Source organism: Ambystoma mexicanum, chromosome 6p (genome assembly GCF_040938575.1).
Source record: "Ambystoma mexicanum isolate Mex_15411 chromosome 6p, UKY_AmexF1_1, whole genome shotgun sequence".
Taxonomy (NCBI): domain Eukaryota; kingdom Metazoa; phylum Chordata; class Amphibia; order Caudata; family Ambystomatidae; genus Ambystoma; species Ambystoma mexicanum.
Window position 1 is genome coordinate 1,199,727,049 of NC_090935.1, and position 24,977 is coordinate 1,199,752,025.

Here is a 24,977-nt window from a genome sequence, read left to right on the forward strand (position 1 = left end):
GAGCCCCTGGGTACATTGAACAGTAGGAGCAGGCAAGCCCCGGGAGCCTGTTGAAAACGTGGGGGAGCCTGCCCCAACCACCTGGAACAATCTGAGGACCCAGGGGGGCTGGCGTGCTGCTCAGAGGGCACCATCCCGCGAAAGACTTTGCCATCAACACCGACCCCTGGGCGTAGCACTCCGATCTCTATGAGCAGCCCACAAGCTGTTCCTGGAATGGGGCACACTAGGAAAACCGCAGCAGTGTAGAGATAAACAAGGAGTAAACAAAGCCCAGCGCAAGACCCGGGGACACGTGTAACACTCAACTGCTCACCCCCCAAAGCAGTGACCACTCAAACTCCTACAGCGCGCAGAGCTCACCTACCAGCCCACTCCTCTATGGGACAGCTGCGACAAACGCCTGGGTCAGCCCGCATCGTCTAAATGCACGGATAGACCTGGAGCGGCAGGCTGGGTGGGCGGAACCACGAAACCAACCACGCTCGGAATCAACCTGCTGACACTAAACAATCCCCCACAAAGACAGTCGAGAGGACCTCGGAAGCGACGACACCGGAACTGCCATGACCCCTCCCCCGACGACAGAGGAAGGTTAAAGGAAAGGACACAACTGAGGTCTAACATCAGCACCTACGAGATACCATGCTCGCTTAAATCTAGGCCAACCGTTATGTCCAAATCCGGCAAGGAAGGGGCAAGCAGCAGACACAACTGCACTTTGACACAGCATCACAGAACAAATCCTCCAGAACGATGGAAGACTCACTGGCCTCACACACCCAGACGTTTGGATAAGCATGGAGAGAGGCTGGATGAGGCAAAGGGGAGAGTGTCGAGGGTGGAGGACGAGTCGGCCTCTGTCTCCAGGGAGATGTCGGGGGTGAAGAGGGCTTTGAAAGAACTCACTGAGAAGCAGGAAGACCTAGAATCTAGGTCAAGAAGGAACAACATCAGAATTATCGGCCTCTCAGAATCGACGGATCAGAGGAACATGGAAGCTGTCATAGAAGGAATTCTGCAGGAGGCACTGGGCCCGAGGGATTCCGTGCATTTTTGAAAGAGCACATAGGATACCGAGTGGTAGGAGGCCAATCCTGGGGGCACCACCCCGCCCGCTAATGGCCAGTCTATTGAACTTCCGAGACAGGGACACAGCACTCCGCAAAGCCCAGGAAAAGGAACAGTCTCATACAAGGGAGACGTGATGAAGTTTTCTCCCGACTTTTCAGATAGAGTACATGCGTCCAGGAAGACCATCATTGCAGTTAAAAAGCGGCTGCCGGAAAGGAGCATAAAATATGCTATGATGTTCCTGGCCAAACTGCAAATTGAGCATGAGGGCTGGGCTCTTATCTTCCAAAACCCAGAGGAAGCCACCGCCTTTCTGAAAATGCTGCCGATGGCCCCTGGGGCACGGGGGAACAATGGCTGAAAAGATCACCCGAGGACACCAAACCCGCCAAAGTAAAACAGCACCAACTGTGATTAAGGCTTAAATCCAAAGATCATGGAAACCACGTACCAAAGAAGGTGCGACAGAGGGTCGGACTCTCCGTTATCCCATAAGCGAAAGCTTTAGTTGCATGTTAGAGGACAATAGGGAGCTGAAGAGTTGGGGTATTCAGTGGGGGGGGTTTGGACTTGGGTTGTGCTGGGAGGGAGGTGTGGAATTGGGGGGGGGGACTATCACTGGCGGGTTGCCGGTAGGGGAGGAGGTAAGGGAGGGGTTGGAGGAAGTGCTGGTACAGGTGGAGCAGAAAACATGATCAGTGGGAGGCGGCCAAAGCACAACCAAAGAGACATGGCAACATTAGCGCCCCGGGCAGGTCAGCTACCCGGGGGGGGCGAATACCTTAATCTGACCCCTTATGGCGAACCTTAACTTTATTACCTGCAATGTAAGGGGGCTTAACTCCCCTTCCAAATTCCGGAAAGTCCTGCAATATGAGACAAAACCAGGTGGGGGTTGCCTTCCTACAGGAGACTCACTTAACGGTAGACACGTAGGCCAAATTTGGGAAGGGTTTGGGCTGTCACAGATATTTTTCCTCATACTACATACCACACTTAGATGGAATTGTGACTGTTAGCATGTGCCACACTTTGACGAAATTGTGAATGTTGGCATACGCCACACTTAGATAAAATCATGAACATTAGCCTGCGTCGCTTCTAGATAGGATTGTGAATGTTGGCATGTGGTGCACTTAGATGGAATTCTTAACTTTAGCCTGCATCACATCTGGATAGGATTATGAATGATAGCATGTGCCACACTTGGATGTAATCCTGAACTTTGGCCTGCGCCGCATCTAGATGGAAATGGGAATGTTGGCATGTGCCACATTTGGATGAAACTGAATATTTCCAGGTGCCACACTTGGATGCAATCGTGATCACTGGCCGTCCTCACATCTAGATAGGATGTTGAAGATTAGCAAGTGCCTCACTCAGATGGAATAGTGAATGATAGTAAGCATCACATCTAGACATAATTGCAAGGACAGCAATGCCAATTAAAACTGCACCCCTTTACCAATGGGGAAAGAAACAGCCAGAAATGGATACGCTAACCCCTGTGCGCGCATACATCTGCAAAAACTGTGTATGGGTCACAATCACAAAAGGATGCACACCCCTGCCACACACAGTCAAAGTGGGGGTGAAAACAGAACTCACTGCAGGAGAATGCCAGTAGGTGCTGTTACATTTAACATGAAGCAAGGCCACAGAATTGGGCTTAAAAACTGAAAATGCCTTTTAAAATGCAGCTTTGCAACCTTCAAAGTGCTGTTTTGGTGCTAGATCCATTCATTTTTCAGTGAACCATTGAGTGTAAAAGAATTACAGATCATCCAGTGTGGCCAGAGAAGCCAGGCCTCATTGACTGACAGCAGCTAAGAAATGTATCTTACGAAAAAGGCAGCCCAGCAACATTTCTTTCAGTTCCACAGGAAAAATGCAGCTAAAACCGGCAAAACATGTAACAATTTCAGCTGTGCAGAGAGAACTCCAAGCAAAGGCTGGATACCTACTTCCAGACTGCAGACAAATCCCAGCCCTCAAAAGAAGAACTGGTGCTGAATAAAATGTGTGCGCCGCAGAGGAACCTCTGATGTAAAGGATTCAGTTTAAATGTTCTTTTTTCCATGAAGAAATGCAACATCGCCTGTTTAAAAGCATGTTATTGTGAAAGGCCTAATTCTTTAAATGTCAAAATCCACTATAAAACTGTTAATTCTTATGTTTTAAATGAAAGTTTTGGGTGAATCTTAAAGTCAAAACCCAGTTTGGAGTTAAATATTTAATTGTGAGTTGACAGTGCTCAGCCTGGGAAAGATTTACACTTCAGGTTGACACTCCACTGCTAGCAGGAAGGCTTAATTGATGCTGGAGGTTCTCGCATATTTACAACAAAGAACTCATTAGACATTAGTCGGGGGCCCAGCCAAGAACAATGGCAGGCTGCATACTGATCCCTTTAGGGGAGGGGCAGGAAACTTCCCTCTGGACCTCCTCCCTGATCAAAGGAATTTGACAGCTGTTGCCAGTTGAAAGAAGAAAAAAAACTGCTAAAAGACATTTGTTTAAAAACCAATTTGTGATTAAGTTTTGAAAACCTTTAACTTTGCCCGATGAAGGAGGGCAAACCTAAAAATTGGTAGTTGTAAATCTAATTTTATGCTCTTTCTGTGAAGACGTGAGTGAATCCTGTACTACATAAGAAACCAAAGTTGCACAAAAAGAATATTTGTGGCAAAACTATTAATGCTGCAAGTCTAATATTGTATACCCGTGTTCTAGTGGTGATTGCACAGGTATGTACTGAATTAGGAATTGTTAGGCCAAATCTTTATGATTAAAATTAACAAAATTCCACAGAAAGACAAAACCAGCTCTCACGGGCGTAGGAGTTGGCGGTAAATGTAACCCAGAAAATATGTAATACATGTGTCCGACTTTATTAGAGGGCATAATTATAGAAATTTACATTTGTGGAAAAGTTAAATTGTGGTTCAAATCATTGTGGGAGTTCCCAAGTCGCATCATAAAATATGACAGCTCTTTCTGACTTCCAACCAGAAAAAGGCAAGTGCCTTTGACCTATCTCAGCCGTGGGGGTGTGGTTTGAAATTCTGCCCCTACCATAAACTTAGTGATGTCACTTGGCATGATAAATATAGAAACTTCACCACACACAGACACACAATGATTCCTGACACCATCCTGATTTATGCGTGACGCTCTGTTCCAGAATTCTTCATCTTGTTCCTGTTCCAGACTTCTTTACCAAGCCAAGGCCCAGCATTTGCTGAACTCTTTTCAGCTAGGCCCAAATCCTGAAGCCATCCAAAAAAAACTTCACAGAATTAATTCTGATCCAGTCTGGCTTGCTACCATTAAGGATTGCGCGCTGAAACTCGCTATATCGCTAATCTACAGGGTCCAGTGACCAGAAGGGCCAATCCAATCCGAGGTGCAGTCTAGTTGACCAGAACTGCCCAGCTGACCATCCTGCCAGAAGTGCCCTGCTGCCTGTAGATCTATCCTTGATGACCAGAACCTGACAGTCCAATCTTAATTTACAGTGGACTGTAAGTATAAACAGGAATCATAGTCACCCATAGCATATTTGCCTCGTCCTACTCCAATCTCAACCCATCCTCTTTTTAACTTAAGAACTTGGTAATAGTGCCACACCAGTCCTGAAACCTTGCTTTGATTTCTTGCGCTAGTGATAATTTCTTTTAAATACAGTTGTCTTGTGAAAATCCAAAACCCTTAAAAATCATCCCACGGATAATCCGACTGAGTCCTCCAAGGCGGATACGGAGGTGCTGGGGTTGGTTTCAGCTGACCACTCTGGGGCTTACTGTGTTTCAGGCTGGTAACCAGCCTGAATACCCTAGTTTAGAGCATAGTTGTCATTGTAAAAACTGATTTCTGTTTTCATTTTCACGTCTTTATTTTCAAAAACACCTGTCATTCAAACTTGCATAACTTCTTCAATTTTATAGCTAGAGACTTAATTTAAATTCTCACTTAAACCTCAGGCCTGTAGCTACATCCACAACTAAAATCCGAAACAGTGTATTTGACACGTTCTTATTAAATATTGCATAGCGTAAATTAGGCGCGAATTCGCATTTTGCAAAAGCTTTACACGTGTGCTTTCTCATTCAAAGTGTTTCTTAACTTCCATTCTGATCTAAAGTGTGTACTGTTGCTCATATTGTAGCTCATGTTGGTTAGAATCTGTTTAGTGTTGCTCTCATAGGAATTTCTATCAATAAGGATTTTTGCACACTTCATTGTTTCACAAAGCCATTTTCAACTGTCATTTAAAAAAATTTAAATTTCCCCAAAACGCTTTTCTCTCTTGTTTGGGAAGGGAAGATTATATTCAAACACTGAATACCTGCTGCTTACTTACATCAGTGTAAAATTGCTCATTTGTGAATTGAGAACTTTGCAGGGGGAATCTTAACTTAAACGCTATCTTTTCACCAACCAAAACTGTTCTTTTTCCTGTGTTTTATCTTGTGTATTGCTATCAGTGAATTCAATTGCTTCACTTACACTCCGAAATTGTTTTGTCACCACATTGGTGATTGCTTCCCTATATAGACACAGGGCGTGCCAGTAATACTATCCCTAGGGTGACGTCCACTGTACCCAAGATCCCTCACGCTTCTAGGATCCTCAGATTGATTTTTTCCACCATACTGGTCGGAAGCCTTTTGCGGAGTCCCCTGGCCTTAGCCATATTTTTGCTAACATTTAAAATAATAATCTATTGACATCCTTCCCCACCCCAATGTCGAACTTCGACACTCGACGCCGGCTGGAGAAGAAATCGACCGTCGGCTGCTGCACGACGGATTTGGGCCTCGGAAGGCCGCTGGCTTCGGCCCGGGCCTGGAAGGCCGCTGGCCTCAGCCCTGCAAGTAGGGAGAGTGGGGGGTGTTACATACTCTACGCTCTTGGTTTATAGGTACACCTTATACATTTCCTACACTTAACAGCCCGCTGCCTCAAGGTGCGTATGGAGGGTACCCCTTTTCAATTCTGCCCCAAGTGCAATCGCAAATACCCTTGGGTCGACAGGCACACCACGTGCAATCTCTGCTTGCCGAGGGACCACCCCGAATCAAACTGCAGAGCGTGTAGTAGGTTTAAACCTAAGACACTTAAGGACCGTTCGACGAAGCGTTGGGCCCACCCCGCCAGGCAGGCGGCCATGGCAGCGGAGGGCGCCTTCAGCGATGGCAGCGACGCCGTACCTTCGGACGGCGAGGGAATTACGGCGTCGAAAGACAGCCGAGCGCAGGTCCCCGACCTCGGAAGGTCGTCCGGCAGGGCGGCTATGGGGGAAGACCCCCGGCGACACAAGCGCTTCACATACTACACACACTAAACACACTAAATCCAACCGAGACTCGACGACGTCGAGTTCTCGGAAAGAGGCACAGACAGAACGGTCCGATTCGGTGTCCTCTGGGCACTCTCGATCAAGATCGCCGCATGACTCCAGGCAATTATCCACTCTTGCCAAGAGTGCCTCGCTCCCTAGGCTAACAGAAGTTCGATCGTCGGAAGACGAAGACGACTTCCACCCCCAGGCCGCGCTCCAGGAGTCGGAGCCCGCGGTTAAAGCCAGCGAGGCCCCACGCTCGAAGGACAGGGACACCTCTCCCGATCCTCGACGCCAGGCGTCGAAAAACTCCGGAGCCACTAAGGGACAGGGAAAACATTTTTCTACGCACGGGGAGGGGGGAAAACAGCAGAAGAAACTACCTGTGCATTCTTCCACACCTGTGAAACACTCCACCCCCCCTAAACAGACAGACAAGCCCAGGTCTGCTGATAGATCCACAACCAGCAAAGCTACTCAAGAGAAATCCCATAGACTTGCTGAGAGAGTCATTCCCAGTTCCAAAAAATGGTCCAGTGAAGACATAGATAGGGTCATGTCAAGAATGTCTTCTTTGGCTGATTTTTATGATAAAAATCCAGAACATTTCCTCTCGTATGATCCACAAGGGGCCACACCCTCAGGCTCTAAGGATCCTATTCCCCCGAGTAAAAAGCCCCGGTTTGAAACGCCGATGAGGTCAGAACCCTTCGAGGTACAACCATACGCAAGACCATACTCACTGTATCAAGGAGAGGCTACCAAGAATTTGGTATGGTAGAAGAGCAAACCGGGACGGGCTACTATGGGGATGATGAGGACCAGGAAGAGGAGGACCCGGAAACATACAGAGTAGATTCCCCGGTAGAGAACGAAGCCCCGGTTACCGACTCCCCAGTCGATAATCAACCCCTCTTAAACGAGGTTCTCGCACGTGCAGCAGAACATTTCCACATTGACACCCACGGTGTACAGGAGGAGAGGGACTTCGCAGAAGAGTTAGTGGGAGAAAGGAGGCCTGTTGCCCAGACCATCCCTATCCTTAAGTCCATTCAGCGGAGAATAGATCCGTCCCTGGTGAATCCGAACCTCACCAGAGCAGTCAATCCCAGGGTTGAAAAACTTTTCAGGGCGGCCCAGTCTGACCCTCTATATAAGAGGACATCTGAAGCCAGACTCCCTAGTTGTCACCAACACTCGTAAGAGGGCTGGGACACCCTTGTCATCGTCTGAAGCTCCTCCCGACAAGGAGAGCAAAACACTACGGTTTCGGCAGGAAGGTAGCCTCAACGTCCGCCTATCAAGCAAGGATTGCAAACTCCACCACCCTGTTGGCCAGCTACAACTGCCATCAGTCGGAAGAAGTCGCGGCACTCATAGCCTCTGCTCCTGAACCTTTAAAGGGCCAGTTAGCTCGGATTTCCGCAGAGGGAAGAGCCGCGTCTGGTTGCATTTTGAAAGCAACCTTCGACGCCGCGGACAACGCAGGCAGATTGATAGCGGAAGGCACTGTTAAAGACATGCGTGGTTATGGCAGTCTGGTTTTAAGGCAGAAACCCAGGCATCATTGTTGGACAAACCGGTGGAAACCGATCTGTTTGGTAAGGCGGTCGAAGACGCACTGAAGAATGCCAAGGACGAATACGAAACACTCAAGTCCCTTGGCCAGTTAACCAATAAACCCCCTAACCAGAGAGGGAATAGTAATTTTCGTCGCCCACGCGGCCAAAATTCCCAGAGGGGATCTACCTATTCCCAGGGGCAGGGTACACAGTGGAACAACAACCAACAGTCTACCCAGGGTTACGGCAGGGGTAATAGGAGAGGTTGTGGTAAAGGCAGAGGCAGCCCCAACAGGGAGGCGGCACACCTCCACCAAAGCAGTGACGCTCAGTTCAGGGTCCCTTCTCACGCAACCCCAGTAGGGGGACGCATTTCCAACTTCACCCAGGCTTGGGAAGGGATCACATCAGACAAATGGGTGCTGTCAACAGTATCCACAGGATATTGTATAGAACTACTGCAACGTCCCCGGAACCATCCTCCACGACAAAGAGTACACTCTTTAGAACATCAGAAGATTCTCCTCGAGGAGATCGCCATTCTGCTAGAAAAGGACGCGATAGAACTCGTCCCGGGACACCAGGTAAACAAGGGTATTTATTCAACTTACTTCCTTGTGCCAAAGAAAGATTTGACAATGCGCCCAGTATTGGACTTACGGCCTGCCAACAAGTATGTCAAGCCCCAAAAATTTTGTATGACCACGCTACAAGAGGTAATCCCCCTCCTAAAAAAGGGGGGATTACATGGCAACCTTGGATATGAAAGATGCTTATTTTCATATTTCCATGTTCCCAGCGCACAGAGTATTTGCGCTTCAAGATGGACGGTCGACACTACCAATTCAAGGTACTGCCCTTCGGGATAGCTTCAGCACCAAGGGTATTCACCAAGGTACTGGCGGTGGCGGCTGCACACCTACGCAGGGAGGCAATCCCAGTGTACCCTTATCTGGACGACTGGCTCATAACGGGGGAAACCCCAGAAATTTGCAGGACAAACATTCAAAGGACTATCGACCTCCTTCACGAGTTAGGCTTCTCCATCAACGAGAAAAAGTCAAGCCTAGTGCCAAGCACTTCAAAACAATTCCTAGGAGCAATCCTAGATACCCAGGAGGGGTTGACCTTTCCTTCAGAAGAAAGAATTCGGAATATACTACTGCAAATTCCGCATTATCAGTCCGGTCAACAAATAACGGTACGCAAAGCAATGCGTTTACTGGGCATGATGGCGTCATGTATTTACCTGGTCCCCCACGCGCGCCTGCGCATGCGTCCCATGCAGGAATGGTTGGCGAAACAGTGGTCTCAGGCAAGTGGTCAGTGGGACGATCTAGTGGTCGTTTCACCAACACTGGTACAAAGCCTTCACTGGTGGACAAGAGAGAATCTTGCACAGGGGAAACCCTTTTACGATCCCGAGGTACAGGCAATAGTCACTACAGATGCATGCCTGACGGGGTGGGGAGCTCACCATCTCCACCACACAGCTCAGGGTCTCTGATCTCACTCAGTGGCCAAGAACCACATCAACCTGCTAGAGCTTCTGGCAGTATTCAGAGCGCTTCAGGCGTTCGAGCCCCACCTACTAAACCTGTCAGTGCAAATCCGGACGGACAGCACAACAGCCATGTTCTACCTGAACAAGCAAGGAGGGACTCGCTCGCCAAATCTGTCCAAGCTTGCCCAGAAAATCTGGATATGGGCACTCAGACGGAACATCTTCCTGTCATCACAACATGTTCCAGGGGAGCTCAATTCCCTAGTGGATGCTCTGAGCAGAGACTCCCTCCCAGAGGAACACGAATGGGTTCTACACAGAGAGGTCGTAGAATCTCTCAGTGGGGTTTCCCCATTATAGACTTATTCGCCACAAGCGAAAACAGACAATGCCCAGGATTTGCATCCAGGTTCCCCCAACCAGACTCCCAGGGGAACGCCCTGTGAATGAACTGGTCAGGGATGTTTGCGTACGCTTTTCCACCAACTCCTCTCAACAGGGAAGTGGTTAACAAGATGATCAGAGAGTCGATGACGCTCGTCCTAGTTGCTCCCATGTGGGCAAGACAACCGTGGTTCCCACACCTACGCAGGATGGCGGTGTGCGAGCCCATCAAACCTCCAGCCTGGTACAACCTACTGTCCCAGCACCAAGGTCAAACAGTGCACCAGCAACCCAACTCAATGAACCTGGCAGCATGGCTCCTGAGGTCGTAGAGTTTGGACATCTCAATTTGCCACAGAGGTGTATGAACATCCTAAAGGAATCTAGGAAACCAAACACAAGGCACTGTTACTTTGACAAGTGGAAGAGGTTCGTTATCTGGTGCCAGAGTAGATCAATCAACCCAGTTGATTGCACTCCTTCCAGTATTGTTACATACATGCTCCACCTACTGGATGCCGGATTGGTTTTTAACTCACTGAAAGTACACCTGGCAGCCCTGTCGGCTTACACCACTTTGCAAGAGGGAAAGGAAATTGCACACCCTATGCTTTGATGAGCAATATAATTTCATATAGCAATTGAAAGCTCCAATGGCTTGTCACTGTGTTGGATAGTCTTATGGGGTGTTGGGGAGAAAAACAGTAGACCCTTGTATCATAGGTCAGTGAAACTATGAAAAGAATGGTGTTCCCATTAACAATGGGAACTCCCGTCCCCTGCACACCTCTAGGTATTGGATAACAAGATCCAAACAAAATATACTTTTTAAGTACCCTTATTGTTGATTTTTCGTATTTCAAAGTAACAATTAAACCACTCATTTGTACCAAAATTACATATGAAAACATGCAATGATTTGTTTCAATATACATAAAAGTTTCAAAAAGTCTTTATGAAGGCATGATAGTGTTTTAGTACCATATACATGATAATAAAGAATGTTCGAATTCAATTCACTCAAAAAGAATGTACAATAATTCAAAAGAATTCAAGAAAAAAATTCAAGAAAAAAATTCAAGAGGAAAGCCTTCCTAATTCAAAGCTCTACGCGTTTCGAGAGTGTACCTCTCTTCTTCAGGAGCAATAACTTTTCAATATGGACACAATATTTTAATATCCTGTTATTAATTCACAGTCAACAAGTAAATTCAAAGTATGTACATTTCAATTTTCTTTCATTTTTCTCTGTCTTTAAAACTTCAAGCATCCCTTCTTGTTGTGGAATGGTGAAAACGTCATCTAGTTAAGTAGCAATATGATGTGCTGTAAATAACAATAATATGTGTATTAGCTAGTGATTTAAATGGGGAATTAAATAAATATAAACCCATGTGGGAAACGGTAATCCTACCTGTATTTCTTGTTCATATCCTGTATGTTTCTCAATTCAAAGATGACCACTGTTAATGGCTGGCATCTGTGGCTTCTAATCAGCCTTCGTTCTGTCACAAATAATAATTTGATAATTTCTATCAGAATGTAGTTTGCACATTATGCTTTCATCTGATTCCTTAACTTAAGTTCAAAAAAATTCAAAAAATGTTTTTACCTCAATGCCCTGCTGGTAGTGTTTGTTGTAGTGCTGAGACCCTCGTGGTCCCGTCCCCAGCTTTTCAAAGGTAATCTACGCGAAAAACATTGTCAATGTATGTAACTTTTCCCATGTCACTAGTAGATATTGTAACCTCTCTCATTTCTTTAATATCTGATTAGTGATGTTCCTTCACTCCAACACAAGATCTGCAATCTCTGCCCGAGCCGCGCGTGTTTTCGATCCTCTCTCCCTATTTATTGTCATGTGACTTGAGGTCGTATGTCTGTGTAGATCATGTGACCGGATTAGCAGGTTTAAACGCACTAAAATGAGTGGCAACAGCTTCCAGGTGAAAGCACCTCAACACTGGAACTCCCTACCACCATCGCTCAGAACTCCCCAACCTTACTCACTTTTTAGACGCAACTACATCCATTTGTTAAAGAACACGAACCACTAACACCACACTGCTGCTCTCCGCGTTGCATGCTTTAAGAGAATCTGTAAATTTGTAATACTAAACTTGTATATATTTGTAATTCTTTAAATACATCTACTGCATTCTCTCCTGCCAAACTGTACACATGTTCCTTCATCGTCACACTGTAATTATGTAATGTAAAGTATAATTATGTAATGTAAAGTATAAGCATCCTGTAACCAAGCTTTGAATTCACCTTGCTGCTCATGCGCCCTCATACCCTTGGGTCTGGTGCGCAATACAAATGAATAAACTAAACTAGCATTCTGGGAATCGTAGTGTTAATTACAAAATAATGCGCAAATGCATGCTGGCCGTGTGTATTTAGTTTTAATAGTCATTACCCTGTGAAATCTATTGCTTATCTATGTGTGTCGTTTTACTCTGATTACCAGACTGAAATAAGGTATTTACTTATTGTCAACGAGCTAAATCTAGCCCCAGTGTTTTCTGGGAGTTGTAGTGTCAATTTACACAAAATATATTTATTGTACAAATGGATTCTGCAGTTCATGTGTCAAGTGGGTTTTATGCCAATGGTAATGTCAAATATAAATGCCTATACGTGCCATACAATATTAATTTCTTGGCTCAGCTGGATCCATGTTTAAAGTCTAGGACATTATCTGTAGATTATCTTTTACTCATTCCACATTAGTAAGTGGGAGACAGGTATACATTATAATAACAACTCCAGCAATTTCTCAAATGTGTATCAATATACGAATGTGACAGTAGTAGATAAAAGAGATTATGAAGGCAGTTGACAATTTATACAGGGAACATTAACATCATTATTATTGCTTTTTTCTTTTCTTTTCACAAGAATACATTCAGGCAATACTCCTCATTCATACCTCTAGGCTCAAGAGAGTCCAATTTGTGTACCCAAAACATCTCTCTACGAGATAGAATTTGCTGTAAATTGCCCCCTCTGGCTGGGCGTGTAATTGTTTCCAAAACTACAAATCTAAGTTGTGAGATTGTGTGGTTATGCTCCTTAAAGTGTCTTGTGACTGGTGACTTTAGGTTTTCTGTTCTTATATTAGACTTGTGTTCTGAGATACGATCCTTTACACTTCTCAATGTTTGACCCACATAATATTTACCACATGGACATATAAGTCCATAAATTACACATTTATTGTCACAAGTGGCAAAATTTTGCAAATTAATTTTCTGGCCTGTGTATGGATGTCTGATTGTTGGTCCTTTCTGAACATTATTACATTGACTGCAATTTAAACAAGGAAATGTACCTTTCTTTGTTTTAGACAACAATTGTTGTACCGTATTTACCCTTTCTGCCTTGACCAGTGAATCCCGTAGGTTTCTCCCTCTATTATAGGCCATTAATGGCGGTTTTTGGGAATAAACTACTGAGTTTTGTGTCCAACCTGGTAATTTTCCAATTTTTATGTAAAATCCTTTTGATTTGTGTGCTTTTGGTAGAATACTGTGATAAATAGATCAGTGGAGGATTGTCCTTGTCCTTTATGGTCTTGTGCATTTACAAGTCTGATCTTGTCTTTTGATGGCATTTTTCTTTTGCTTCTGTGAGAATGTTTTGAGGGCATCCTCTCTCCTCAAATCGTGACATAAGATCTTTTTCTGCTTCCAAGAAAGTGTCCTCTTTTGAGACTATCCGTTTAATTCTTTGTAATTGGCTCAAAGGCAAGTTATTTTTCAAGTGTTGAGGATGGTGACTCGTGAAAAATAAGCTATTGTTCACATCTGTGGGCTTCCTATAAACTGTTGTGTGTAGTCTTCCATTTTCAGAATACATTTTTGTATCTAAAAAGTGTACTGCTGGTGTTCCAATTTCTAATGTGAATTTGATCCGGTCATTACATGAGTTTAGATATACATAAAAGTCTTCCAGTTCTTCTTTTGTGCCACACCATATGCCAAGCACGTCATCAATGTAACGTTTCCACATCTTTAACTTCTCTGACCATCTTGGGTTATCTAGGATGTACTGAGTTTCAAAATAAAACATAAATGTATTGGCATACACTGGGGCCATAGCTGCCCCCATTGAAGTTCCTGCAATCTGTAAATAATATTGACCTTGAAATCTAAAATAAGTATTGTAAAGAATCATTTTAGCAAGTTGGATGACAAACATTTTGTTAGATGGGAAGAATTCTTGTTGGAGTAATAGCCATTCTAAGGCCTCCAGTCCTTCCTCATGGGGAATTGAGGTATACAAGGATTGTACGTCAAGTCACCCGTTGTCCAAATATTTAGACAAACTTCTTCAGCCCATTATCCAATCTACATCAACGTATTTAAGAGACACGACCCACTTACTTAATATACTGAACACGTTTCGTGAAGTAGAAGATAATTGGATATTATTTACACTTGACGTACAATCCTTGTATACCTCAATTCCCCATGAGGAATGTTGGGGATGTTTGTCATCCAACTTGCTAAAATGATTCTTTCCAATAATTATTTTAGATTTCAAGGTCAATATTATTTACAGATTGCAGGAACTTCAATGGGGGCAGCTATGGCCCCAGTGTATGCCAATACATTTATGTTTTATTTTGAAACTCAGTACATCCTAGATAACCCAAGATGGTCAGAGAAGTTAAAGATGTGGAAACGTTACATTGATGACGTGCTTGGCATATGGTGTGGCACAAAAGAAGAACTGGAAGACTTTTATGTATATCTAAACTCATGTAATGACCGAATCAAATTCACATTAGAAATTGGAACACCAGCAGTACACTTTTTAGATACAAAAATTTATTCTGAAAATGGAAGACTACACACAACAGTTTATAGGAAGCCCACAGATGTGAACAATAGCTTATTTTTCACGAGTCACCATCCTCAACACTTGAAAAATAACTTGCCTTTGAGCCAATTACAAAGAATTAAACGGATAGTCTCAAAAGAGGACACTTTCTTGGAAGCAGAAAAAGATCTTATGTCACGATTTGAGGAGAGAGGATTCCCTCAAAACATTCTCACAGAAGCAAAAGAAAAATGCCATCAAAAGACAAGATCAGACTTGTTAATGCACAAGACCATAAAGGACAAGGACAATCCTCCACTGATCTATTTATCACAGTATTCTACCAAAAGCACACAAATCAAAAGGATTTTACATAAAAATTGGAAAATTACCAGGTTGGACACAAAACTCAGTAGTTTATTCCCAAAACCGCCATTAATGGCCTATACTAGAGGGAGAAACCTACGGGATTCACTGGTCAAGGCAGAAAGGGTAAATACGGTTTAACAACAATTCTTGTCTAAAACAAAGAAAGGTACATTTCCTTGTTTAAATTGCAGTCAATGTAATAATGTTCAGAAAGGACCAACAATCAGACATCCATACACAGGCCAGAAAATTAATTTGCAAAATTTTGCCACTTGTGACAATAAATGTCTAATTTATGGACTTATATGTCCATGTGGTAAATATTATGTGGGTCAAACATTGAGACGTGTAAAGGATCGTATCTCAGAACACATAAGAACAGAAAACCTAAAGTCACCAGTCACAAGACACTTTAAGGAGCATAACCACACAATCTCACAACTTAGATTTGTAGTTTTGGAAACAATTACACGCCCAGCCAGAGAGGGCAATTTACAGCAAATTCTATCTCGTAGAGAGATGTTTTGGGTACACAAATTGGACTCTCTTGAGCCTAGAGGTATGAACGAGGAGTATTGCCTGAATGTATTCTTGTGAAAAGAAAAGAAAAAAGCAATAATAATGATGTTAATGTTCCCTGTATAAATTGTCAACTGCCTTCATAATCTCTTTGATCTACTACTGTCACATTCGTATATTGATACACATTTGAGAAATTGCTGGAGTTGTTATTATAATGTATACCTTTCTCCCTCTTACTAATGTGGAATGAGGAAAAGATAATCTACAGATAATGTCCTAGACTTTAAACATGGATCCAGCTGAGCCAAGAAATTAATATTGTATGGCACGTATAGGCATTTATATTTGACATTACCATTGGCATAAAACCCACTTGACACATGAACTGCAGAATCCATTTGTACAATAAATATATTTTGTGTAAATTGACACTACAACTCCCAGAAAACACTGGGGCTAGATTTAGCTCGTTGACAATAAGGAAATAACTTATTTCAGTCTGGTAATCGGAGTAAAACGACACACATAGATAAGCAATAGATTTCACAGGGTAATGACTATTAAAACTAAATACACACGGCCAGCATGCATTTGCGCATTATTTTGTAATTAACACTACGATTCCCAGAATGCTAATCCGTTCACATGATCTACACAGACATACGACCTCAAGTCACATGACAATAAGTAGGGAGAGAGGATCGAAAACACGCGCGGCTCGGGCAGAGATTGCAGATCTTGTGTTGGAGTGAAGGAACATCACTAATCAGGTATTAAAGAAATGAGAGAGGTTACAATATCTACTAGTGACATGGGAAAAGTTACATACATTGACACAATGTTTTTCGCGTAGATTACCTTTGAAAAGCTGGGGACGGGACCACGAGGGGCTCAGCACTACAACAAACACTACCAGCAGGGCATTGAGGTAAAAACATTTTTTGAATTTTTTTGAACTTAAGTTAAGGAATCAGATGAAAGCATAATGTGCAAACTACATTCTGATAGAAATTATCAAATTATTATTTGTGACAGAACGAAGGCTGATTAGAAGCCACAGATGCCAGCCATTAACAGTGGTCATCTTTGAATTGAGAAACATACAGGATATGAACAAGAAATACAGGTAGGATTACCGTTTCCCACATGGGTTTATATTTATTTAATACCCCATTTAAATCACTAGCTAATACACATATTATTGTTATTTAAAGCACATCATATTGCTACTTCTCTAGATGACGTTTTCACCATTCCACAACAAGAAGGGATGCTTGAAGTTTTAAAGACATAGAGAAAAATGAAAGAAAATTGAAATGGACATACTTTGAATTTACTTGTTGACTGTGAATTAATAACAGGATATTAAAATATTGTGTCCATATTGAAAAGTTATTGCTCCTGAAGAAGAGAGGTACACTCTCGAAACGCGTAGAGCTTTGAATTAGGAAGGCTTTCCTCTTGAATTTTTTTCTTGAATTTTTTTCTTGAATTCTTTTGAATTATTGTACATTCTTTTTGAGTGAATTGAATTCGAACATTCTTTATTATCATGTATATGGTACTAAAACACTATCATGCCTTCATAAAGACTTTTTGAAACTTTTATGTATATTGAAACAAATCATTGCATGTTTTCATATGTAATTTTGGTACAAAAGAGTGGTTTAATTGTTACTTTGAAATACGAAAAATCAACAATAAGGGTACTTAAAGTATATTTTGTTTGGATCTTGTTATCCAATACCTAGAGGTGTGCAGGGGACGGGAGTTCCCATTGTTAATGGGAACACCATTCTTTTCATGGCTTACACCACTTCCCATAGCAAGGTTTCGTGGTGGAAAGTACCAGTAGTTAAAGCCTTCATGGAAGGAGTAAAGAGACTTCACCCTCCTATTTCAAACCCACCACCAGGGTGGGACCTTAATGTGGTGCTAGCCAAGCTCATGGGCCGCCTCTTTCGAACCCATGCATAAAAGCAGTCTCAAACACCTGACTTATAAAACGGCCTTATTAGTAGCTATTACTTCTATAAGAAGGGTCAGTGAAATTCAGGCTCTGTCAGTGCAGGATCCCTTCTTTGCTGTCCATAAAAACAAACTGGTTTTACGCACACACCCTAGGTTCTCACCTAAATTTATATCAAAATTCCATGTAAACCAGTCCATCGAGCTTCCGGCTTTCTTCCAGGACCCGCAAAGCTCGGCTGAGGTGAAACTACACACCCTAGATGTGCGTAGGGCGGTCCTCTACTATGTAAATAAAACCAGACCGCTAAGAAAAACAGATCAACTGTTTGTCTCCGTAGCTACAGGCAGAGAGGGGGGATCGCGTCTCTAAAGGTGCCATCTCGAAGTGGATTATTAACTGTATCCAGCTGTGTTACTCACTCTCTGAAAGAACTCTGCCTTTCACGCCAAGAGTCCACTCTACTAGAGGCATTGGGGCCACTCTGGCTTTCATTGCAAATGTACCCCTTGACACCATTTGCAAAGCAGCTACTTGGAGCTCTATTCACACTTTTACACAGCATTACTGCATTGACACCCATTCCAAGGCAGATACACAAGTGGGACAAGTGGTTCTAAGACACTTATTTGCTCATGACCCTTCTCACATCCCACCTCCTTCTTCAGGTACTGCTCGCTAATCTATGCACAGCATGTGATCTAAGCAGATCCCACAAGCCTCAGAAGGGATACATTACTCACCGTAATCGTATTTCTGATGCTTGTATCTGCTTAGATTCACATGCGACCCACCCTTCCTCCCCTCTGAGAGAAGGCGCATGATTGCTTGTAGTCTTACCTTTCTGTCTATCTGCTTGGATTATCTGTACTCGCGCTACTCCTCATGCTACCTCATGTCAGAAAAAATACAATCTGAGGATCCTAGACGCGTGAGGGATTTTGGGTACAGTGGACGTCACACTAGGGCATGCGAGGCGAGACCCGGGTGTATTGCCTGACTGAAATCCTCTTGCCTTTTATAGGACGTCCTGCCTCTGCGCATAGTAGTGGCATTTTATGAGGACTGATCAGGGACCCTTCTGCGGTCCACCCGCTCTGTGCACCCTATCGAATTCAAGTTTGGGGAGGTTGACTGGTCACAGGCCTCAGTAGTCCCTTTTCCCCTAAACAGTGCGCAGTGAGGGGCTGCTCCGGTCGCGCCGCGATTTTAAGTAAAACTTCATCCTCCGGTGCGCTGATAGATGCCGATGCACCGTGGTCGTTTATTCAAGTGAATGGTACAATTTCTTAGCATAGTTACGGGCCTGTTTCTAGCCCAGAGAGGGAGACCATGGCTTAGCCGACCATCTCGTCTGCGCCCCCTGGTGGTCTCCCCATAGACGCATATTTTGAGATTAATGAAGGTTCAGTGGAGTCAGTGGGAACTCTCAACAAACTGGCCCCCTATCTGTTGCAGGTGTACCAGCAGGCCATGAATACAGGATGATTACCGGACTCCCTCAGGGAGGCGGTGGTGGTTATGCTGCTAAAACGTGATAAGCTGGGTAATGACTGCTCGTCCTATCACCCAATATCGCTCATTAATCTCGAAAATAAAATAATGGCCAAAATTCTGGCGACCTGGCTATCGCCTTTGATGCCAACGATGGTTAGAGCAGACCAAGCAGGCTTTATCCCGGGACGATCAATGTATTATGGGCTCAGGAGGATGTTTGGCATAATAGCGCCATTACCACGGGATGATCCTGCAGTAGCGGCTTTGCTTTACGCCACCAAGGCGTTCAATTCGGTCGAATGGCTGTTTATGTACGCGGTCCTCTGCCGACTGGGCCTGGGAGACTTGTTTATTTCCCTAATCTTCCTGTTGTACAAAGACCCGGTGGCAAAGGTGAGGGTAAATGAGCAGGCAACGGGGCTGATAGCACTAGAGCGTGGGACATGCCAGGGATGCCCACTGTCCCCTCTGTTGTTCGCCCTGGCATAGAGCCTCTGGCTGAACGGATTAGAGCCATGAACATACACCGAGGGATCCAACTACACACCCACAGAGTGGTGATATCGTTAAATGATGACGATATGGTGCTATTTTTACGGAACCCCAACACAAAATTCGTCCCGATTATGCTAGAGGTTCAACAATATGGCGCTCTGTCAGGGCTTAAGGTGAACACCAGCAAATCGATCATATTCCCTTTGACAGACGCAGTAAAACAGTTTCAGGATACCTGGGGATTTCAATTGGACCTGCTCCAAACCCGTTACTTAGGGGTCACTATAGCCAGGGACGGCAGGGTGGTATACTGCAGTAACTATGTACGAGTTCTGGATGCGGCTAAAGCTGCGCTGACTAGATGAAACTCTCCATCTCAGCCTATATCGCAGGTTAACATGACCTTGCTCCCAAGATTTCTTCATGTATTTTTGAACGCACTCACAATAGTACCTAAGGGCTACTTCCGAGAATTAAGATCAGCTGTGACGCAATTCATTTGGGCAGGCAAACGAGCAAGAGTGTCCTGGGACAAGCTCGCGACAACTCTGGGGGAGGGGGGCAAAGCACTATCAGAATTCGATTTATACTACAATGTGGTGCAGGCCGGTTTCCTTCTGTACTGTTATGGGGCGTGTTACGCTCACCTGATTCCCACGGGGGCGTCGATCTGGACTGGCCCGCTGTTGCTTACACCAGAGTAACAGGTAGAGCCGAGATGGCAGACTGGACAGACCCACTTAGCTTTGTTTGTTGGACTCGTACGAATATCTTTCTGCAATGGAAAAAGGGAATTAACCTCCCGTAATCTGAGCGTTAACCCGCCTTCCCACTCCCCTTGTCTGCCCACAGAACACTCCTGAAGTTCCCTCTTAATCTCACCTGAAGATTTGGAAAGATGAGCTCTTCATCCTGCGTCGAGCGCAGGGGCGCGTAGACGACCAGTTACTTCACTGGCGTGGAGGAATTGGTGAGTTCCAGTATTGAGTCCAATTGTTCGTAAGAGTTCAAAAGTCTGATCTTCACTCTGCCAGATTCCTTGCAGGTTGCGGATTTAAACCACCAGAAGAGTTCCAAGTGGCGATTGGTAAGATCCTGGTAAGTGTATTGTGGTTCTCCCCTTTGGGGCCGGGGTACAGCGATGATGCAGAATTAACTGCGCCGACCCGAAATGAGGTGAGTACCCCCCTGTGGTAAATCAGGTAAGTCTTTGGGGTTAGGTTGTATTGTCCTTGTTTTTTCCCCTTAGGTGCCGGGGTGCGGCGGTGATGCAGAATTGACTGCGCCGACCCGAGATGAGGTGAGTACCCCCCTATGGTAAATCAGGTAAGTCTTTGGGGGTGGTTTGTATTGCCCTTGCTCACCTATCTGTTCTTGTCTTGCCTGGAGATGCTGGATTCGCGATGGAGTAAAGGAATGCAGCCTCGGTTGGTGAGTTCAGCGCGGCTCTGAGATGCGTGGCAATGCACCTGAGAAGGCTTCTCTCTTCCAGATCGACGATGTGCTGGATCAAGGATTCAGGTAAGGGTTTTGTTCTGACCTCTTCTCCTTCTCCTTTTCTTGTTCCAGGTGTTCCAGGGCTGAAGCGGGCGTGGCAGAAGATTGGAGCTGCTGAAGACATGGTGAGCGTTACGCTGCAGCAAGCGGAATAACGCGAAGCACGTGTGGCTGTCCGGGTGTGGCTTAAATAGCCTTGGAAGAAGTCCCAGGTAAGTATTCTTCCACAGCCCCCACCCGGTAGGAAAGGAGTCGCTGAGGTAAAGTAGTCCCTTTAAGCCTCATTTGGCTTGTGGCTTCGTGCAGCATGGTCTGCATCAGGTAAGATTTCTGTAATGAGCCTGGCGCCCATGGCGCCAGGACTGACTTTATTCTTATGAGCCTGGCGCCATAGGCGCCAGGACTGTAGCCAAAGAGCCCCTAACTGGGGTTTTTGGGCATGCTTCAAGTGGCATGATGCCTGCTTCCGGGGTTGCTGGGCCTGGTCTGGCTTTCCGGGGGCAGGCATCGTGACAGGGCGAGAGGCGACCAGAGGCACGTAGAAGTCGAGAGAGCGATCGCGACCCCAGGGATGCTGAGATCAATAATCCTCACTGCCCCGAGCCGGACACACAAGGCTAAAAACATGGTAGACCTGTCATGCAAGGCATGGTCCCTCCTGGAAAAACCCCCCAAAGAGGACACACTTTACTCACCTGAAATCCTGGTTATAAACCTCCCGGATGTTCCCCTATCCAGTGAAACAAGATTTGTATCCCAGATGAAAAGGCTCAGAGTGACAAACTTTGGGAAGCTGTTCCCCAGCGGGACATTCATAACTGTAGAACTAGTGAGAGAAAGAGGGGGAACTATCGGCGCTAGACGTGTTCTGTTACTACACGCTACGTGTAACTTTGCAGCAGCTATTCCCGACTTTTCCAAACAACCACGAACACACTGGATACAGTAGTGCAGGCGAACATGGGGCGCCGAGTAACGTCGAACTGTACGCTCTGGCTCTATCTAATAGACCCCGTAGCTACAGCCTCACCACGGGAGGCCTGGGAGCGGACGCTAGGGAGAGAAATATCGGAGGCGGCATGGGGATACTGCTGCGAGATGATTAGGAAAGGGGCAATCTGCACAATATATAAATAGATCCATTTCTAGTATTTACATCAGTATTACACCCCAGCTCAACTGAAAGACTTTTTCCCACAGACCTCGGGAAAATGCATTAGATGTGAACACGACGCTGCAGGGTTTCTCCATGCAACATGGGAGTGCGAGGGGATTAGGCAGTGTTGGGAACAGGTTTATGAGGTGATTGGGGGTATCATAGGACAGGTGATAGAACCTGATCCGGTGATGGCACTATTGGGCTACACCAAACCAATATCTCGAAGCATCAGGAAACTGGTGGGTCTCTTTCTGATCTTGGCTAAACAGAGAGTGACAATGGTATGGGGTGGGAAGCGGAGCCCAAAGGTTGCCCAATGGTCCAAGGACATTCTGTACTTTAACGACATGGAAACTAGATGGGGCACCATGCAGGGCAGCCGGTGGGAAGACAGACAAATGTGGGACGCATATGCACTCTATCTGATCAGACAATCTGAAAACGAGGATGAAGCTCGCTCAGCACCCGGTGAACCTTAATAAATCTAGAACACAGGTTAACATCCATTAACGCACAACTACCATTCTAAGCGGATAGGATGTACATGCCCAATCGGCGATCTGCTGGACAGAGATAATCTGGACACAAGCTAAGTCCAGACTCTACTGTTGGATGCAAAATTAAGAGTAGATATTGTTATGTGCATGCACACCACAGCACCATGACTACAAACCGATACAACCCGGTGGTCCGCCATGTGACGGACCTATCAAGAAAGCTAAATGTTCCTAACTGAACTGTATCGGGGAGCGGAAGGGGGGAGAAGGGAATAGAATTTTTGTTGAATGTTGATATATACTAAATGCGAATAAAAAAGAATTGAAAAAAAAGTAATAAGTAGAGTGATGGGGAAGGTTGTAAGGTGAAAGGGATCAGAGAAGCGAAGTTTTGAGTTTGTTGCTTGAGGAGGACAGAGATGGGACAAGAACTTCTGAGAGAAAGTGTGATTAGGGAAGAGGCTTTGGTGTGGTTAGCAGAGTCCCTGATCTGAAGGGGCAGATGCAATGGTTGCAGTATGTACAAGAGAAAGGCGTGGCGGCGAGAAGGATTTGACCGACCTATTCGATAGGGCTGGCCTTGTAGACAACTCCCTCTCTGCTGGACCAGAAACCTCGCTCCTCAAGAAAACCACCATTGCCAGGGAAGGGGTTGGAAGGAACAGACCCTCTCCACCAAATAAAACGCTGGAACTGGTATTGGGGTCATACCTTGTAACTGGGAAGTGACCCTACCGACCTGTGCTCAATAGGGAAGGAATACATTAGGGTATTTGGGACCTCCCCAAGAAAGCCAGATCCTAGGTGAACTTTTTAGTGTGGTAGCTATTGGTTGGAGAGCCTGCAGCTCGACGTTCTTCAACCTAAAGAGTCCCAATTGCAGCTTGTTGTTTTGACCTGGATTCAAAAGGATCTTTTTAGTTGTGTTTTAAATAAAACCCCATAAATACATTTTTCAGGTCCCGCCTTTATCGCTGGTTGGTGACCTGGCAGTGCACGGCCACCTTACTCTTGCTGAACATACAGAAAGCTTGCTACATGACTCAGAATAAATAGGAGGATGCCGATGGTGTGCTGTTGGATGTACTGCGCAAGAGGTGCCTGGAAACCCTGATCAAATTTATTTTCTTCAGTCAGGAAACGTCCAGCAAGACCGAGTCGATAATCCCGAATGGGAGATATGACTTAATTTCGGCCATTTGAAAATACCTAACGGTCGAAAAGTTCAACCAAATCCCCCATTCGGTGGCAAGGGCTGCGAGGGAGTCCCCTGCACCCTTGTTCACTATACTGTGAGCGGGCATTGCGGGGGTGTCCCCTGCAGCCGATCCCGTAAAAAGTAAAAAAAAGAAAAGAAGGAAAGGACCCTGCTGCGCCGTTTCCCAATCACGGAGGTGAAAGGGAACAGGCGTCGCAGGGACATAGCGTGAAGTGTGCTGCTGCAAGGTAAGTCGGGGAGTGGGGGTTGGGGCAAAGTTTGAAATGTTCAGGGGAGAAAAGACCAAAAGTTATTTTCGGAAAAAATAACTTTCAGTCTTTTGTCCCTCAAATTTCCACCACTGGCTTCCAACTCGAAACCCTTCAGGCAACACATGTAAAATGCAGCAGAAGCGATGACACATTACTTATCCCAGCTTAATAACGAACATAGAAACCATTCTTTTGATGAAGTAACACTTGGCCGAAAGGAAAGTGACTTTGTCCATTTAGCTCTGCATCATGCGCCATGTGCCTAATGTTTTCCCACTGAAGTGATCTACGATGTGACATTATGGATGAGGTAAGGAGGCTCGTTCATCAAGAGGAAAGGCCTCTTTCAAGCAGTCAAGACTTTGGATTCTTTAAGCTTTTGTGTATCGGAAGTCCGCTGGCCAGCATCTGCCATGTGCACCAAGCCAGAATGTTTTATCTTTAAGTGCTGTCCTGTCACTTTGCGAACACCGTCCTTTCTCCCGCTCTGTATAAAAGTGACTTGTGACAGGTAGCCTAAATCGGCCATCATTTACTGCAAAGGGAGGACTTACATCAGCTGCCAGTCAGTACCTCTGAGGTGTAGCTGCAATTCTCGTGTTCTCCGTTGTGGTGTTCGTACTATGAAAGCTCTTATTCCTGAGTCAGGATTTATTATTTTGTTTTCTCTCCTCTACCTCCTGTTTTTAGCTCAAGCTTGCTGCTCGAGTTGAGCCCCAGCCAGACATTTGGTCCAGCCCAGCCTTACCTGGCTTTTCCAGCTGTACCTGAAACCTACTGTTCTGCCCAGGGCAGAAATTGACA

General features: G+C 45.1%; 1 protein-coding gene across 2 annotated transcripts in view; it reads left to right on the forward strand.

Annotated features, from left to right (window-relative positions):
* GOLM1 (golgi membrane protein 1) overlaps positions 1–24,977 on the forward strand; it is a 499,462-nt gene that overhangs the window by 332,338 nt on the left and 142,147 nt on the right. The gene's annotated exons all lie outside the window — the stretch shown is intronic.